A 19,954-nucleotide genomic window follows, 5' to 3' on the forward strand; every position below is an offset into this window, starting at 1 on the left:
AGACACAAATTATATTGTACATAATGAATTTCATCAGAATACAAATATAACAATATTGCTTTTTTGCCTTTCAACTAGGGAACATCCTATTTTAAACTTGGGAACCATTTAGCTTTCAGAGTTCTCGAAGTATTTGCAAGGAGACTTGGAATTTCAAAGCAATTGCAAGGGTATGCGAAGCTCAAATCCAGCTTAATGACAAAGGGGGAGAGAAACCAAGAAATCTTAGTTAGCCTAACCAGCGATAACTAGATTCAGTTTCTGGGTGAACAGTGTCAGATTAGTACAAGGAAACAAAATATTCATTTTGGAAATATCAAGGTTCTGTGGGAAGGAGGAAAAAAACAGGTCAGGAGAGCTCAAATTCAGGTTGCCATTACCCCACTGAAACATCAGTGCTCAAATTGTCCGAGATAACACAAAGACTGAACGTTCCACATTGAGATCAGTTTGATTTGTCAATAAATTTTTGCTTCAAAAGATGCACAGTGGATAAATCTAATGTATTTAGCTTCAGGAAGAGAATTAGGAAGAAAAAGTCCCACTAAAGATACGATTCATCCCTACCTGTGTTGTGTATACATCCATACTGATGTTGTCTACATTACATCCATACCTATGTTGTCTACATTTACAAACACAATTATCCAGGGAACACGATCTCATAGGCAACTGCCTCAGCATATAGAGATATATTTGTAGCTGTTGTTATTCCACGGCCATGCTCTGATCTCTGTAAAAACAGGATTAATGAGTTTTCTTGAAACTTTCATTGTGCATCCAATTGAACAAGAACGTCTTCTTTGGGTAACACAATATAAATTACCTAATTAAGACACATGATATGTGTAATAAACCCACATATATAAAACATGTGCAGAAAAGGGTTTTTCAGTCCAAATGTGTCAATGGGCTTTTTTTTTTTTTTCAATTCAAGGGAAACAAAGTATGCCACATGTAGACTAACAGTCTCCCAAATTTCCTTTTTCCTTTTTTCTTTCAATTACGAGAGCATTGTCGTTACACAAGTCTAAAACAGAGCTCCTCATGCTGGGATATTTGTGATTTATTTTCAGATTTTAACCAAAAAATGCATTATATGTTCCACTTTTGGAGTTTATACATATCTATGATGTTTTAAATTTGTACAGCAGCACTATAGATCGTTCTATATCACCATTACAATTATTGCTAAATAAAAAAATAGGATGATCTAGACTAAGTATAGCACATAAAATGCCAACAGCTTGAAGTTCCAAAGGAAGAATGTGATCCTTGAGTACATAAAATGGAGGATAACAGCAGCACAATGTTGCTGTCTGCTCAGTATACAGCACGGGGGAAACAATTAGAAAAAAAAAATCCTCACCAAACTAAACCCAAAAACATTTAGTTCTGCAAATAACACAATAAAATGCCTGGCAAACTGGTTGGAATTAACTCAGGGGAGAAAAAAAAAACAAAACAAAATCCAACAATTTTTAAGAGCCATTACAGATTTAAACTCCACCTGTTTCACTTATGAAAGAGAAGGATTTTGATAAAAGTTAAATTTGTTCAGGCATAAATAATAAGAATCAAATTCTGAAGGTCATAAGGCTAAAGAAATTTAGGTGAGAAATATTTCCTATAGTGAAAAAAATTTACAATAGAAAACCTTATTAATTTTTTTTTTCCTGAGGAAGAATATATCTCAAGCTGAGTCTTTAGGAACTATTTAAACTGAAGCATAAATTGGAAATATCATGGTGATATTAGTGAAAAAAGCACTATGGCCTATAGATCAAGGGGTCAGACCAGTCCCTTCTGACCTTTAAATAAAAGAGCAGCATTTTATTTAGGGCTTCTACTCTTTGTATTCTGTTAGTCCTGAGAATTCCCATCACAAACTCTGCATCATGGAAGATCCCGAGCAAACAGACACATTTCATGAGCTGTCCCCAAGAGTTTACAGCCTTTAAGCTCAGTTTTGCAACTTGCAGTGAATGAAGTTCCACACAAACAGGATCATTTTCTCAAATTCAATGATAACACAATACTGACTCTCATTGTAATGGTATTTCTTTCATTTTGCCACCACAATATTTGGGACTTCAACTGCATTCCTTGCTAAGTGGCTTATTCTGTTTTGCTCATACGAGACTCCAAATTGCCATTTAAAATTCCCAAATTTATTAGCTCTAACCTCCTGGTGCCAGCTATTTGAGATGACAAGCCAGAAGGCAGGAAGGGCACTGTGATGGAACACGACATGTACGCGTTCCTGGAGAATACACTGGAGACTCCTCTCCTTCATCTGACCTCTCCAACACAGCAATGCTCATTGCATTGGCCAGGCAGATTATCTTCATATTTGAAGGCCTCAAAAGTTTCCAAGATATCCAAGGAAAGATTTACTAATGCTGATTTTGGCATATCTGAGCTAATGGGGTGTCCCAATTTCCGTTATAGAATCACTGAATGCTTTGGGTTGGAAGGGACCATTAAGGAGCATCTTGTTCCAACTCTCCTGCCATGGCCAGGGACATGTTCACTATCCCAAGCTGCTCCAAGCTCCATCCAATCTGGCCTTGGACAGGGATGCAGGGTCTGCCACAGCTTCTCTGGGCACCCTCACCTGGCCTTCACAGGGAAGAATTTCTTCCTAATCTCTAATCTAAACCTGTCTTCTGTCAGTGTGAAGTCATTTCCTGTGTCCTGTCCCTCCATCCCTTCTCCAAAGTCCCTCTCCAGCTCTCCTGGAGCCCCTTCAGGCCCTGCCAGGGGCTCTGAGCTCCCCCTGGAGCCTTCCCTTCCCCAGGTGAGCACCCCCAGCTCTCCCAGCCTGGCTCCAGAGGGGCTCCAGCCCTCAGAGCTTCTCCATGGCCTCTTCTGGGCTCTCTCCAGCAGCTCCACATCCTCTCACATTGGGGACCCCATGGCTGGTTTCAGTCCCCATCAGTTGGAACAGCCCCACTCCTAAGGTCTCTGCTGTCCCTCGGAGGTCTCACGGTGACGAATTTCTGGCTACTGGGTAGAAATTGCACACAGCAATGTGTTTCAGCAGCACAGTTCACGTCCCCAGGATTGTTGTATTTCTGCTCACCACAATAGTTACTAAAACTTGTGCTCCAGACTGGTGGGATTCGGCTTCAATTTTTAGCACACTATTTTCACTGCATCCTACACCCAGCCACAGCTTATCTATCATTTGATTCTGACAGATACATATTTTATATTTTGACAAGCTGCCCACTTGACTGCTTTCCTGTGACATCATCTTATCTCTGAATGTACCAACCTGTTAATAACTTCATTTTCTGGTTGAATTTTTCCAAATTAAATTAAGCAGGCGAAACATGTTAAGCTCACCAAGTCCTCTTAACACTTCTGCTGAAGGGCATCCTCTGATAGCTTGATTTTGAAAAGGGCAGCATACAACCTGTTCAGACAGGGATCTGGTCCAAAATATCAGGTTTCCTGAAGGTAGATGATTTCCCCCTCAGCTAAGGAATACAAAGGGGACAAAACACACAACGTAAAAACAAAAATTAAACTTTTAGTGTCTGATAACTGATATTCTAAAAATTGTACCATTATTTAATGGTACTTGAAGAAAATGCTTATGAGATAAAAGGGAGCAATAAAATCTAACAAACTAATTTTCAAGTTTTCTGTTGTAGATAGAAAGATGGAAGTTAAATATAGTTCAATGGTAGCATGAAATAATTTTCTTTCTATCTTGTGAAAATAAAAATCAGCAGAAACTTTTCCTTCATGTTGACTAAAAAAATTTTAGGGAAAAAAAGATTTTCTTCCTGAATATATTATATAGTAGTAATTAAATATAGGCACTTTCATACTTGTCTTATTCTGTAATTAGCTTTTCTGTGGAAGCAATACTGCACTGGACATGAAATCACAGGACAGTGACAAAATTTAATTGGATAACACAGACACAAAATCAGAAAACCAGACTCTTTTCCCAGTTGCAGAGCTCAGAACATTCCTTCCCATTCTGTGCCTCAGTCTGCTGCCATTTAAATTGAAAATGCTGCACCAAGAGAAGGAAAATCAATATGAAAACATAGCACAAGTTATTTATTTTTTTTTTCTCCAGTTGTGTTACGATGTGAAACAGAGCACTCTTGGTTCCTGGAGGTTTTCAGCGCACTTGGGTTGTTTCAGAAATAAAGTCTGGCATTCACAGAGCCACGGTCACAATTCCTGACCCACTTGGCTGCTGGCAGCAAGGGAGGAGTCCAAAGGAGCAGAGCCATGCTGTGCCCAGAGGTGAATCAGCATCTCTGGCCATCATCCCATCCTGGGGACAGTCCCAGGCATGGACCTCTGCACTCCAGACTCATCCTGCCTCAGAGAAAGGGCTTTGCCACCTGCCCACACAAAGCCACCAGCACCATGACAAGGAGAAAGCCCAAAAGCCCAACAGCACGAGAAAGGAGCCCAGAGTCTCCAACCCTTCCATTTTCACTGTGTGCCTACAACCTGCTCTGCCCTGAGAGGAGGGATGGTGAACTGAGAGAAAGGCTGATGATATTCCTCTGGACTCACACCTTTGTAAGCCTGCTCAGAGAGCTGAACTGCACAAAATGCCCCCAAATAAATTACCACTACAGTGGGACTTCGTTAGCATTTATAGATTGCATTGCTTCATATACCTGAAAATTTACATTTAGTGCCAAAATCCTCGCTCCAGACAGTCCAAGGAGAGTATAACTTTTGTCTCTAACAGGGTGTCAGACTCCAACAGGGGCTTCTGAGAACACAGTGGATCTCACTGGGCTTTATACCAGTAACCTTCAAAGATGCTGAGCGTGAGTAATGCCACCCACCACTGGAGAATGTGGCAAGAGTGTGCCAGAACCTGCCAGAGCTCCTCAAGCTCAGGCCTTCCCTACCGCACTTCTCTCCACTAGGAACTTCTAAACCAACCTTATGTTTCTTGGAAAACACATTAAGACCCAAAAACCTGAGTTATAATAAATATTTTTTCCTTACCAACGTTAAAACAATTTTTTTATGGTGCTCAGAGTGGCCTGATTCCATCCATCATGCTCCTGTAAAAATCCAACTTTAAATCATTGAGGGTTTTGCCTAGAAAGGAAGTTCAGTCCTGAGGCAGAAGAAACATGAGATCAGAGACCAGCTACAGAAAAATAAGCAGAGATCTACTACAGGGTAGCCACGTGCAGCATCTGAAATACATGTTTATTGTATTGGGGAGTGGAAAAACCAATCCCTAACTCCAACTTGTTTAAAAGAGATTTAATTAGAACTAATACAAATGCATCTTTCCTACATGGTTGATCTAATCAACAGTGGCAGGTTTAATTACAAGCCTATTTAAGGTGAACATATTGCATTACCGTGGAAAAGATGCATTATTTTACATTGTAGGTGTGCCTCCTACTTCTCTATCTGTCACACAGGCAGTGCCTTTAATAGCTGTTAATGTAATGTCTCTTTTTCCAAGCTTCTTTTTTTTTTTTAAGTTTTTAAGCAGAATCCAATGGAATCCAACCCAAATCTAATAATTGCAATCTATTCTATTTTTTTTTTCCTTGCTATTTAGTTTTCACCACAAAGAAAATGACAGGTCTAATATGAGGCTCCTGAAATGTAGTTACATCTAAGCTTCAGCGCTCCAGAGCACATAAAATAAATATATGATCAATGAAATGGAACATGACAAAATGTTTCATATTGATGTTATTTTTCTTTTCAAAACGTCTTTTATGGTTAATGCCCTCAGTCACTTTTTCCATACATTTTCTTTTTTTGTAATATATAGCTTTCCTAGTTCTGATTTCAAGTTCAGGGTGCCTGGGGAGAATTGGAAGATTTCTTCAAACCAAGACTGTTCCTTCAGCCTTTCACATGAGAAAATTGTTAGGCGCATTAAAGTATTCCTGACTATGTTGCATTCCTTTGTTCAGAGTGAGTTTTGGGAACACATCCTTTTCTCATTATATTTCCATAAAATATATTTGATCTATTCTATTCTTAGAATACCTCTGATGTGGTCTGTGAATGGAGCACAGTATAAAAATATTTCTTTCTTTTTTTTTTTTTTTTTTAATACGAGACAAAATGTTTCCATTTCTTAGACACATAAAAAGTCAGTGTATAGCACTCCACGAAAGTAAAACTTTACAGAAAGCGTTGGTGCAACTCGGCACAGATCTCAACAGCATCCAGTTGTAACTTGGAGCCTCATCAAATCCACAGTGACAGAGGGAGAAAGAGGGAGAGGAATAGCAAAAAAAAGGAGGAGAAATGGAGGAGGAATGAGACCTGGATAGTACTACTGGGAAGCGAGTTTATATTTAGAAGCACAGAAAGATGTTAACCATGTGCCTGCTAGAAAAAAGTAAATCTACCCTAATAGTGGTTGACAATAAAACCACCTTTGGAAAAAAATCTTAAACTTTCAGAGCACAATCCAGGATATTTCCAAATGTAGGCAATATTTGAAATGGTCCCACAGGCAGAGCATTGTAGGAATTTAGGAGTTTTCTCCCCCTTCACTTCCCTATCTTCTGATTGTTTTTTCCTTCGGGACCTTGAGAAACACGGAGCAGCTTTTCTGCAGCTCAGGCTTGGCTTGGCTGTTTATTGCTACACCCATAAAATTATGGTTTTGATCAATCCCTTCCAGGACCCTTTTATTCTCTGAAGTTTTCCATTCATCCAAGGAGCTCTGCTCCAATCTGACACGTCGGGAACACGACATCAGGAGCAGGTCTGGATTCACCCTGCTCTGGTGGGGAGCGAAATGCCCTGCAGGAATCTCCCTGCAGGAATGTCATCTGATGGGAGCAGGGAGCCTGCAGCAGCCCAGCTGCGTTGGGTACTGACCACAAATGACTTAATCCCCAGCATAAACAAGGCCTAACCTTCAAACTCATCTGCTGATTCCCTCGCAGCTTCCTACTCACAGTTCACAGGAGATGACTTCTCCTGGTTCCCACGACTGGAGAGTCAGGATCAAAGGCTTGAAGAAAAAAGAATATCAGGCTTTTTTCTGGCTTTATTTTTTTCCTTTTTCTTTAAACTCAGGTTGCAAAAATCTTTGCTTCAATCTGCTGAGGTGTTTCAAAAGAAATAACCATATAAAATTTTAAGCAGTAACAGGCTCGTGTAGGTACAGGCAGCAGTGACTGCATGGGGTGCAGTTTGTGCCTCTCATTATCCTCAAAAATTCATATACTTATTTTTGGTTGTTCAAGAGACAAACTGGCATTCTCTCTATTTGAGTAGCCATGGGAAGCAAGTAAAGTAGGGAGGTTTGATATGTTGTTTAAATTTTAAAATTCTCATCAGAACTGAAAAATATTAGACAAAAATGATGCGAACAAAAATGTAAATCAGTGAATTATTTTTTTTTTAATTGCTGTATTTCACTTTAGAGGAGTGAAATATACTTTATGGTCTCAAAATCAGACTGGTGGTGTCTGCCTGAGAGCCTTCTGTGCATCAGCAGCACAAAACATCTGCCTGGTCCTGCACAAACGGCTGAGCCTGGAAATGTGGGAATTATTCACGTAGGTGTGTTGGCAGGGCTGTGTCATCTACCCCATAATGCACCTGGTTGCTATCACTTTTACTTTAAAGAGCACTTAAACTCAGCTAATAAAATTTAAAAAGAAAAATCATATAAAGTGACATATAAGCAGGTTTCACATGAGAATAAAAAAGCTGTAGCGTGTTCTCCAACACGTGAAGTGTACATTTGCTTTTATCAGGCTTTTCCCAATTAAAATAATGGAAAACATTCACTACCTAAAAAAAAATATTTAAAAAACCCCTCAGACCAAACTTACCCACGTTAATATGTAATGCATGTGTAGCAGAATCATTCTGGCACAGGAAGATTTTGCTCCCCCCAATGAAATTTTCTTGGGTAACATTCGCCATCACAGATATACTCGCATAAAGGGACTTATTTGAAGGCAAGCTTTTTCAGCTTGGAACTCTCCATTTCCAACAGTCATTTTAATTGCCATGTGGCACTTCCCTGCCCTCAGCACCCTTGGCTCTGCTATTGCCATCCCAAAGGCCTCAGCAATGCCCATCCCAGGAGGTTCCAGCAGAGCCGGGAGATCCATGTTCCAGGAAGGTGAGCTGTGTCATACTGCTATGGGACACTATTTCTTATCCCTGAGAGTGGCTCTGTGAGCACTGCTGATGCTGGCAGGAGCCAAGAGTACACCAGCACAAACCTTCTGGCTGAACTACTCCGGGAGAGTGACGCAATGCAGCCTGAATAATTTTAATTAATTAATTAATTAATTAAAGGCATGATAAGTGATCACACAAAGCTGTTCGTGTGAACTGCCCTTGTCACTGTGAGGCTGAATTTTCAACACAGAGAATCAAGAATATCTTGAGTTGGAGGAAGCCCATCAAAGTCCACTTTGCCCACTAAAGAGGCTAGTGAGCTCCTGTCCTCACTACGAGGAGATGGAGAGCCTGTGTGTGATGGACACCATCTCCCTGCTGTCCCTCAGCTTCACAGCCATGCCCCCAGCCACCTTTGCTCACCACCAGCCCTTCCCAAAGCTCTCCATTCCCCAGGTGTCCCTTCACCCACACACACTGAGTACAAAAGGATGCAAAGCCAACACCTCAAGTGAGAACATCCCGACGCATTCTTAGGGGTGATGTTTCTCCACTTCAAAGAAAAAGCGACTCTCAACTGGAGTTCATCCAGAATTAAAATAAAAGAAAGAATCATATGCTTCTAAAGTCCCTCTAAAGTACAGGGACTTTGGAATGGCTGGGATCAGGACAGCTCTAGCATCTCAGTGCTGCACATCTACTGATGTGCAAGGTACAGGCCAGTGACAGAGTGAGCATTTTGCTTATTGACATTTCTTCCTATCAGCTCAGCCATCTACAGGATCAATCCCTTAATTTGCAACATCTTTTAAGCATGTCAGAGATCAGAAATGAGCCATATCTTGGTTGTTAATAAGTTTCTATATAAATCACTGCCTGATTAAAAACAAAACATAGTATCCTCCAGTAATGATCAAACCCTACAGTATAGCAATGTTAATGACCCTTTACTGTGGAACACTGGAATATTTTTATAATAAAGGTTATGACTTGCATTGTATTTATTGTAAGCAGGGGTTTTATATTCTAAAAAAAATCAATATTTTAATATGTAACACCTAAATATATGACCTTGCTATGGCTACATTTCAAAGGCAATGTGTGTGTTCCATTTCACTTTTTTCTTACCAAAAAAAAAAAAAAAAAGGGCACTCTCTCCAGTAAGTTGTAAATATCCTAGAAAGCCTGTTAATCATGAAATCCTGCAAACTGAAATTTGTTTGGGGTGAGGGGAATCTGATTTGCAGCAAACTGCCTTTGTTCCAGACGCACCCGTGCCCGTGCCAGCAGGGCAGCGTGTCATGCCTGGTTACATGTGTCTTGTCGGGTTAAAATGATGTTCCTGACATACCCAGGCTCGCTGCCCCATCTCCATTATGTGTCGGGCTGCCCATTTGAGGAGCATTAGATTTTAATTTCCTCACTCTTGGCGTTGCATGGGTTTGCCAACCAGCGAGCACGACTGATGCCCTCTTCTGTCACCGGTCCCAGTAGAGATGGCCCAGCAAGGTTCCTGCACCCACCAGGAGTCCAAACACACTTAAATCATCCGTGGCAATGGTCCAAGCAGGGAGGAGAGGTTGTACAATAAACAGCTGTGTCAGCTGAACATGACAGTGTGGCTTGGTTTCTCCTTTCCCAGCCCCCTCCCTGAAAGCTCTGCTCCTCAAACGAGAAATAACCAATGCTTATGATTAACACAAGCAATGGATTGGCGGGGAGATGGTGTGCAAAACTTCATGGTTAACTAGAAAGAGTAGATTAATTGAGCAAATGTGGGCTTTGGTCCCACTGAAAGCAACCTAGGTATCATTGTTCTGGGATTATCGTTCTGCAACACAGTTCTCATGTAGCTCTCAGAAATACATCAGCCTCCACTGCTAAAATTTGCTTCTGTTAAATTCATGTAAATTCATCCAAATATTCTGCCTCTTTTCCTATGAAATCCTGTTGTAATCAGCCCAGTACACAGGGCTGGCTTTGGGATAGCCAAGCATCATTAGTAAACAGATGCTTCCTTACAAGGACATTTTGGATTTCTTTTCCTGCTTACGTACTAGTGTTGAAATGTCACAACTCTCACCAAAAGGCTGAAGGCTCAAATGTGTATTTAGGCAAAATGGTAACTTCTTCCTCTTTATTCTGGATATAAAATTGATAAAAATCACAGCATCAAGTTTTCATGGGGCTATCCAGATAATTTGACAAAGTGTCAAACAAACATTTATGCATTAGAGGCAGAATTTTTTAGGTTCCCCTTAAACCAGTGTCCTGTAGAAAAATGCTTTGTGATAGATACGGGTACAACTTCCACAAACACCCAACCCTTGCCTTATTATATATGTGCCCTCTCCATAAATTTGGCAGCCAAAAATGTAAGTTTCCTTGAGTAAGGTGTTCTGAAGAACATCTCACATAAAGCTGCAGAGCCCTCAGCAGAAGCAGCAATGATTTAACTTTCTCAATTCCTGCACCAGAACTACCTCCCCTCTGGGAAAGGGACCCTAGACCTTGGAAATTTACATTATGCATTATTTATAGAAGCACAAAAAATAAAGCAAACACGTTCATTAAGTGAAGACTTTTGTACAGCTGACTTTGCAAGTATGATCCATGTTTGGATCTTGAGCTGACATACTTCAAACCTGACAGAAACCAATTTTATAAAAGCAAAAAGGAACAAAGCAATGAATAATTAAGCTATCAAGCATAGCTACATCACAAGTCAATGTTTCTCCAGCAGCAGCAGTTGATGTACACTGTATTATCTCATACACTTGGAAAAAGAAACAGATATTACTTGTTGCTGCAAAATTCTAACAGCAAGCTCTGATTTTTCAAGCTGGCATTAGTGACACACATATGACAGGTGATCATAAAGGTACTTGAGCAGTTAAAAAATGAGTGAGCCTAAAAATGTCACCCAATGATAAGAGTCAAACTGGGCTACACTTTATATTTGATAATTTAAATTCTAACTTTTTCTTATTACAAGGCTCCATATTTCTACTAAGCAGTCCCCTACCCCCATTTTTAACTGTGCTTCAAATAGCTGGGCAGTTTCTGAGATAACTTTGGGTTTTTTGAACTGTAGCAAAAGTTTTCTGAAGAAAATCTGAAAGGCAAATTTGTTACTCTGAATCTAAACATGTTTTTTATTTTAATTGAAATTGACTGCTTTACATCTCGCAGCATTCCAAAAAATAATAAACATCTGAGGCTTGCTGCCTCTCTAGCTGGACAGGTTTCCCACAGCTGAATCCTTTGATGATACTCTTTGGGCTTTCTGTTTTAAGAAGTCATTCCTGCTTCTCTCTGGAGGAAAACTCTTTGGCTGTCCTGCCAATCTTCCTCTTGACCTCTCTGTCCTGTATACTTGGCCCTTCCATCTCTTTTCCAAAGTCCTCTCTCTCTCCTTCCACACTGTTAGACCTTCATAATTCCCAGTAATTGCCCCTAAACTGCTGGAAAACCTCTTCTTCTGCCCTGACTACCAAACTGTTTAATTTCCTAGCCCTCTTTCTTCATTTTCCCTGCAATATTTCCCCAATTTTCAGAACAAGCGTACTTCCAAGACCACCCCACGTATTTGCACGTGTATAACAGCCAATATTGATACAACTGGATCTATTAACTGCAGGAACCACACAGAGCAGCAGAAATCTGTTTTTCTGACATTGAAGGTATGCTTAAACAACAAACTTAATTGAACATCGAGAGCAAATTATTTTTCAAGTGCCACAATTTTAAATCAATCTCTAATTTCCAAACCAAAATATTATGATAAAGAGCACACAGAGGTGTACTGGAGACTGCCTTTTTTTTTCTTTAGAGATCTTCTTAGAAAACACCTCTCTATGAGCACCATAAAAATGGAAATATGGTTAGACTAGCTGCTTTGCTGTGTTTTGTGTGAACTCCATTATTTGTTGCAATGGTTGTAAGAAAGCAAACAAAACCCTCTCCTCAGCACACACATTGACATTTTCTTCATGAAAACTACAACTCTGACTAAAGATTTTTATTTACCAGACCCCTCCAAGCCTTCTGTCAGACCAGGAAGAACTTTCCATGCCTAAGGATGAAGGGAGAGTGCTTGTTTTGGCCTTGGTCAAAGATCTTATTTATAGACACACACTATTCTCTCCCAGCAATATATCTCTATCTGCTCCAGTCAGATTAATATTTAAACATGACAACATTGTCATTCAAATGCTTCAGGCTTGATTACCATAGTTCTCACAGTCACAGTAGGAAGCCACTGACTTTAAAAGAATTACAAATCTTTCCGAGCACAGCAAAACCAGAAGCAGAGGCGGCCTCCAAGCCCATCATCCTCACACACAGCCCTCCTCCCATTAAATATCACTCTAGATACTTCATTTCATTTTGAGCTTTCAAAACCCTCAGAGGGACAGAGCAGCTCTGCGAGCTCCCTCACCCAGCATGAGCACACTTGCACTTGAGAATTGCCTTCAAATAGGAACACAACCAGGAATCAAACTCATGGAGACAAATTAAGTGGCTCAGGCAACAAAGAGACTCACTCCTAAAAATACAGCAATGATTAGAATAACAGCATTTCTAAAAGCCACTAATAAATCTTGCTTTATTGACCTACAGCAGGCTCACAAAAATAACACCATAAAATAGCTCCAGAAACCCCTCTTCATAGACTGGGGCAAAAAAAAATAAATGCACTCTTTGCAAAATTTTGAAACAAGTAAATTGATAAAAACAGTTGTGAAGTTAGCAAAACCGCTTTAAAATATTCTGCTTGCCTGATGTTCACACTCCTTAATATCAGGATATCATGTTGGGCTTAGAACATTTCAGCTTAGAACAAGTCAGCTTTCAACCTCAGATGTGTAAAGTCTTCAAATCTTCTGGTTTTGAGGGCCTTCAAGCTGTCCCTGTCCCAATTCCCACCTGGCAAAGGTACTGATCCTAACATTCATATTCACATTTTATGCAGTGAAGTAGAACAGCTTTCAATTTAGGAAACTAAAACACCCTCCAGCTGAAGAAAATTCTCACATTACAGTATGTTAAGAAGAATCTACTTCAATTGTGGTCAGTTGTCATGGAGAAAGAAAGAGGGGGGGAAAAAAGTATATTCCCATGTGAAAACCTTTCTCAGTTAGGAAAAAGGAAAAAAAAAAAAGAAGAGAAGCACAAACAAAACCTCAACTCCTCTCCTTCCTGTGCTTGACGTTTTATGCAAAGTAGGTGAATCTGGAACGAGAGATCATTTAAAAAATACTCATTATGCTATTTATGTACAGAAATGTGGTTGTGTAAAAGTATAACAGGAATGCATTCACAATTGGTTTAAGTAATTTTCTCTTGGCAAACCACCATAAAAAACGGGCGTCATGGCGCCACCAGAATCCTAAATTGTGGTGGAGAATCATCAGTACACATGGCATTAATCTCTGTCTCCTTGCAGGAGACACCCTTGCCTGCATTGCTGGCCTGTCTCTTAAATCTAAGACGTTGTAACTTGAGTTTAAAATGACACTATAAATAAGATACACTCTCCCTCCCCACCAAAAAAAAAAAAAAAAATTACCCACTTTATTAAAAAGACACATATTTTAGACAATTTATTCCTGTTGGAGCTTTTTGTTGCCAAAGAACACCGAAAGCACAATACTAATGGGTTAATAATAGATCATGTAATCCTCAGCATTCACACTGGACATGATTCAGACTACTGAGAGACTTTTTAAATATATACAAATAATTAGTTAACCCATTGGTATTACATTCTTGCTACTTTGGATTGATCACAAGACTGTAGGGATCTCATTATACCATCCCAGTTTATTTTCCCCAGTGACTGAGAATGCTTAGCTGTCTTTTAATATCTTACCATTAATCGCTTACTAAGTTCTCAAATCTTTTTCCCTCTTCCAAATTTAGGCAGAGTTTTGTTAATAGAGCAATTTAAAATATCACCATTCTCCCTGCAAATTTCTCCGTGGCATGTAAACATTGTTAAAATGTTCTACCAGATGAAATTCATGTCTTTTAAAGGAAACTGTGTCTCTATTTTGGTGGAGAAAAAAAATTAAAAAAAAAAAGAAAAAGAAAAGGACTGATAGTTTGGGAACACCCACTCAAGATAAAATAAGGATTCTGGAAGATTTCCTGTGGGGGTTAATGGAGGCCAGGCCAATGGTATCTGACCTTGAAGTCCCTAGATGAAGCTTCGTGTTTCTCCTCAAATTATTTCTGTTGAGGTTTTTTTAAGGTTCCTTCATTATGTAAAGCTTAGTTTGTCAACCCTGATATGGTGAGAGTCCAAAAAATGTCACCGATAAGTGCCACCTTTCTATGCTCTTACTAAAAACACCCAAGGAACTCAATGCAGAAATATTTTTAGTTGGTTTTCTTATATTCTTAGCGCAGCATTGCCAGAAACACGCTAACACAAATCAGAGATAGTACAGCAGCACAGCATTAGCATTTTGAATAATTGGCAGAAATGGGTATTTTAAATGAAACTTACCCCCAATGACACACGTTTAATTCAGATTGTGAGCCACAGTGTGCTTTTCCCCACAAGTTACACGGCTTTATTACTGTCTTAAAAAGCCATTATTCTATGTACCTCGGAAAAAAAAAGGGGGGAAAAAGTGTTAAAGATCCATACACGGGGTTTCTGCAAATGAATATGATGTATTCCAGAAACAACATGCACTCACACAGACACTCAATAAGAAAGGGACTGTTTACTCAGTTTATAGCTTGAAAACCACTAGGGACTGTGTTCCAGTATGGGAAATTTTAGTACAGTGCATTGTTAATACAAAATAAAAAGCAAGCCTGGGAAGTTAGGATTATAATTTTTTTGAAAATGCTTGTTTGGAGCATTAAAAAAAATATTGCCTTCTAATGTCAAAGTACGAACAAATACTTTTTCAGATGAATAAAATCTGTAATCAGTTAGATAAGTGCAATATGCCTTTTTTTTTGGCATTTAATCAAACAATGAAATCACATACACATTTCCTGACACAAAAGACAAATGATGTAATAATCTGAAGGAGTTTCTCTATCTCCTTGGAACTTTGCATACTTGACTTGTTTTCCATATTTTGTGACTTTAAATGGTGGGAAAATTATATTAAAATGCTTGTAGCAGTTCCTCTAAACTAGCATCCTTTTTGTTTTATTGTATTTAATATAAAAGCAGCAATTATTTGATTTCAAAGTTATGAAAATATGTACCTTATGAGAAAACAAGCAATTTAAGCTTTAATTGGTGTCATTTTTCACAGAACTGGCAAGATTCTTGCATCCCTGGCATGTTGTTTTCTATAAAACTGCAGAGCTGCTTTCAATGAATGTTTTACGAATGTATAAGTTGTTACATGAAGGTATGTAAGTGGATGCCTGGAAATATAAGATTTCTGGGGGGATTTATTCACAAAAGATGCATTTCATTTCATAGTGTATATACTGTAATTTTTCCTTAATATTCCTAATGTGCCTTGGTTCCCATTAAGCATTTCTTCCATTCTTGCATGGGAAGAAAGGGGAGGTATGCAAGAAGGATATTTTGCACAGGAGAAATAGAAATAAAGATAGGGGAAACAATGGGGAGGAAAAAAACCCCTGCCTTTAAAAAACTATTTTATGTACATTTTTTGTGTAGAATTAGGCAGCAACACCAGTTGGGTTTTGGTCTGTTCAAGTGTAGGGTCTTTTTCTTTTGAATGAAAGACTCAATCCCTAATTTAAATTTATAATACTCATGCCCTTACCCACATGAATAGTCATGATCTTAGTTCTTAATTTATTTAAAATTGTACCAATATGATACAAACTAGAGCCCTCTGACACTCATTCCTATAAAGATGTACCAGAAGAGATAATCCCAATTAAAGACCTTGGACTGTGTGTAGCATCCAAACACTGGAAGGGGCTCCCCAGGGAGATGGTGGAGGATTCCCCATCCCTGAACGTGTCCAAGGAACAACTGGGCATGGCACTCAGTGCTCTGGTCTGGTGACAAGGTGGGATTAGTCACAGGCTGGGTTCAATGGTTTTGGAAATCTTTTCCAGCCTAAATGATTCTGTAATTCTCTATAAAAATGTCCCACCCCTCACCAATCATGGACTGCAAAAACCAACACACCCAAAGTGTTGCAATGGCTCTGCCTCAAGAAGGAAACTTCTAAAATTGAAACACAACGACAAACCTGAGACATGAAAACAATTTTTGTCAGATTCAGAGTCTTGTAGAGGAGCAGAAGCCTTGAGGATGCTTTGTCCTGGTGTACCACACATCTTCACCACTCTCTGAGAAGCTCACAGGACCAAGGTAGGAAGGGGCCTCACCTCCAGCAAGACAACACCCCAGAGAATCATTTGGAGTGGAAAAGACCTCTTAGATCATCAAGACCAGCCTGGCACTGCCAGTTTTACACTGGTGGGTTGGTCCAGGACTCAGTGCTAGAGGAGGAGCAAGGTGGTGTCAGTCAGGGTGTGGAGGAATGGAATGGTGGTGGGCCCATCACAAGGAGCAGCCCTGTCCCAGTGTCCTGGTGGGTCTGTCCTTCCCTTCACACAGAGGCAGAGGCCACCACTCCACACACACACGTGACACCAGGACTTTGGTGCTTTGCAGGCTCTTAGACATGACATCACCCAAAAGGATTTCAACAGCAGATCCTTCACCCTGCACTTGGCCCAAACTGGTGAATTAATTCACTCACATCCCCAGGAATTTGCTTCTCCCAGAATAACTGCATTCCACTAAAAACCCACCATTGCCACTGGACTTGGATCTGCCCTGTGCATGGCCACGCATGAGGTGATGTCTCAGAGAGGGAGAGCACAGCACTTCTCTCTGCCTTGAAAATCAGGAACGCCTTGAGCCTGAGCTCCCCACAAGCTTCTGTGTGGGGACAATCAGCACAGCTCAGCCTCCAGCAGGAGGGCACGTTGGTGCTGAGCACTTAATTAAAGGTTCACAGCCATTTAATCCCTCATTTCTCAGTTTGAGATTTTACGAGGCAGACACTGATGCCTTTGGCTCACAAACGTTTCCATTCAGCCTTGTGTTTACTGGAACCAGTAGTGGGTACCTGTAAAATACCCAAAAACAGTGACAGGCTCTGCAGCCTCTCCTCTCCCCATCTCCCTTCTCACACACTCCCCTCTTACATCAAAACACCTACTACTGTGCCTCTCTATCTGCCTGCGACCATTCCTTCTTTACACTTCAACATTTTAATTAAAAAGCAATAAAACACTTTAATTTGAGGTTTGTACATAAAAATACAAGTAAAAATGGCCTGAACACTGGGCAAATACTATTGAAATCTGAGCTAAAAGGCAGTTAGAGTAACTTTAACCACCTGAGAAATGCAATAATCACCCTGAAATGCACAGCCTGGCGTGTTTTATTGCCATTATAAACTGCAATTTATACATTAAAATAAGGAAAACAGTCAGACCCATCCATTTATGAGCTATAATAAATATGGTTATGACATCACTGACAACCAGTCACAACCTTCCAAACACATCCAGAGCTCTGAAGCAATTTCACGATTACCTTTTAAATCTGTTTTCTATCAGCACATGTGTATTTCTTGAGTGTGAACGTAGCCACGGGCCTGACTCAGCAGCTGTGCCCTCACGGATGCAAAGGTCTCCTGTATCCTTCAAGCTCTTCACTCAACTTTCTCTTTCATATCCCTTGCACCCATCCAATCCCCTGCCACATTTACATCCTCTGTGTTCCCCGTGGAGAAGAAGCAAATCAGAACACTATGAGTAGTTAGAATAATTCCTAATTTTCTTTTTGCAGTTCTCAAAACACCACCTTAACAGTATTTGGGTGAAAACCTCTAAAATGACCATTACAACTCTCATGAAGTCCTGCTCTTTGAGAAACAAGTGCTTCTCAGCTATTTACATTGAGTGCCTGCACCCAGAAGAGTTTTCCTTTGCATGCAGCCTTGAATCCAGCTGCTCTACCACTTTTCTTAGATTCCTCCTTCAAACACCATCCCAACTTCTGTTCTTTCCACTGTTGCAACTTTCCTGGGGGAGGAGAGTTTCTAAAAAGGATAAATTGTACCTCAGGGAACAGCTCTTGTCTAAGAACAAGTTAACAGGATAAGCCTGTAATAGAAATATAAATCAACTGCAGAACTTTGGTTTTTTTGTCTTTTGGAGAGTTTGGGGTTTTTTTTTCTCTCAGAATCAGCAGTGCAACAATTCCCTCCTCTACTTCTCAGCTCCTTTGCTGGTGAAACCTCTCCTGGTCCCTCTGCCCTCCAGCTGCCCATGCATGTGTCATGTGCACTGCTCTTCTGCAGGGATCAAGGATCTTTCACTCCAAACCCCAGATTAATAATCTGGAGCTAAAATGGAGATGATGAGCGTTTCCATGGGCCTGATCCAGCAGCGGCTGGGTCCCCTGTGTGGAGGACAGCAGCTGAAGACACTGAGATCAGAAGGAACTCACTGATCCAGGAGGAGCTGGGAGTCACAGGGTGAGGAGCAGCCACTGGTTTGGTACCACACTGTGTTTGACAGGCTGGAGCAGAGCATTCACCATCACAGGGAAAGGCTAAACACCAGGTGAGGGAAGGAAGAGGCACATATCGTGTTGGAGAAGACACAGCCAAGATGTTCTTGGCTAAACACAAACTCTTGTGAGACATCATGGTTCTGATCCTGATATTTCTATGAGACAGAACATCATGGTTCTGATCCTGATATTTCTTGTTTTATCCCTCCTGCTCAAAGCATCTCACTGCCCTTCTCCTCCTCTCTCTGCAGCCCAGAGGTGGCCACTTCTCATCTTCCCAAATTTTCCTCAAATCAGCCCAAATTTCTTGCAGAATTATTTCCCGATTTTCACTCTGCTCACAGGGAAATCATCTCACATGGGGATCTTCAAATCCTCCACCTTACCTTGCCGAGCACCAAATTCAGCCCTTGGTGGAGAGTCTTCTTGCACAAAAATACAAGCAAATGAAGACTGGTCAGGCAATGATTTAAAGAAAAAACATTTCAAGTATCTTGTAGCCAGCAAAGGTAGGACAGGATGTGTAGGGTGTGATAAGAGAACATTGGTCAAGAGAGATAAAGGCTTTTCACAGGCCTTCACAGAAATTGTCTCTGAAGACACACTGGTTATTTGCATAAGGAAAGATCATAACATCCAGCAACACTCAAGATATTTGTCTTTGCAATGCCCTTCCAAATTAGATGAAAAGGTACTTATTTTCACCATTTTGAGGAATTAAACACTAAGAAAAAATTATATTCTACTTTTTCCCATGGTTGTAGAAACCATGGAAAACTGGCAACCAAGGCAAGCTATTTTCAGCCAACTTATTCTATACTGCCCATAGACACTGGTTTATACCTGAAATGCAAGAATCAAGTCTAAAAGTTTGGATTGAAACCTTGAGTTTAGTTTAAAATCTTGATTGAAGACTTAGAGGAAAAGCACAGATCTCATTTCAAAATAAGCCAATAGAGAATGAAGCGCAGATCCAACATGCTTCATGCTCACAATATATTACATTATTCTACCTACAAAGGAAATTTTAAATATAACAGATTATGTCACACTTCAGATGAAGTTACCTAAAAAGAAATTTCTTTTCCAACTTACCAGTAACCAGAGATGGTAAGAAAGGTTATTTGTCTTGAGCACTGAAGTTTCACCTCTTCTTTTTCACCAGGTTCATTGAAACATCTTAACCAAAGCTGATGACACAACTCTTGTCTCTGTGACTTCACCTGCCAGCTGAGGCAGGACAGGGTCTCTCTTGTCAATATTTATAATTTTGCATTA

The 19,954-nt window shown here is 40.1% G+C and overlaps 1 long non-coding RNA gene across 1 annotated transcript; it reads right to left on the reverse strand.

Annotated features, from left to right (window-relative positions):
- Window positions 1-3,463: 3,463 nt before the first annotated feature.
- LOC115947743 lies at window positions 3,464-19,916 on the reverse strand. The gene is made up of 3 exons (XR_004081596.1): window positions 19,772-19,916; window positions 14,636-14,737; window positions 3,464-3,485 (listed from the first exon to the last, which is right to left on the reverse strand). It is a non-coding gene; the product is annotated as an uncharacterized LOC115947743 (long non-coding RNA).
- Between the last annotated feature and the right edge of the window lie 38 nt (window positions 19,917-19,954).

Source organism: Geospiza fortis, unplaced genomic scaffold (genome assembly GCF_000277835.1).
Source record: "Geospiza fortis unplaced genomic scaffold, GeoFor_1.0 scaffold112, whole genome shotgun sequence".
Lineage (NCBI taxonomy): Eukaryota > Metazoa > Chordata > Aves > Passeriformes > Thraupidae > Geospiza > Geospiza fortis.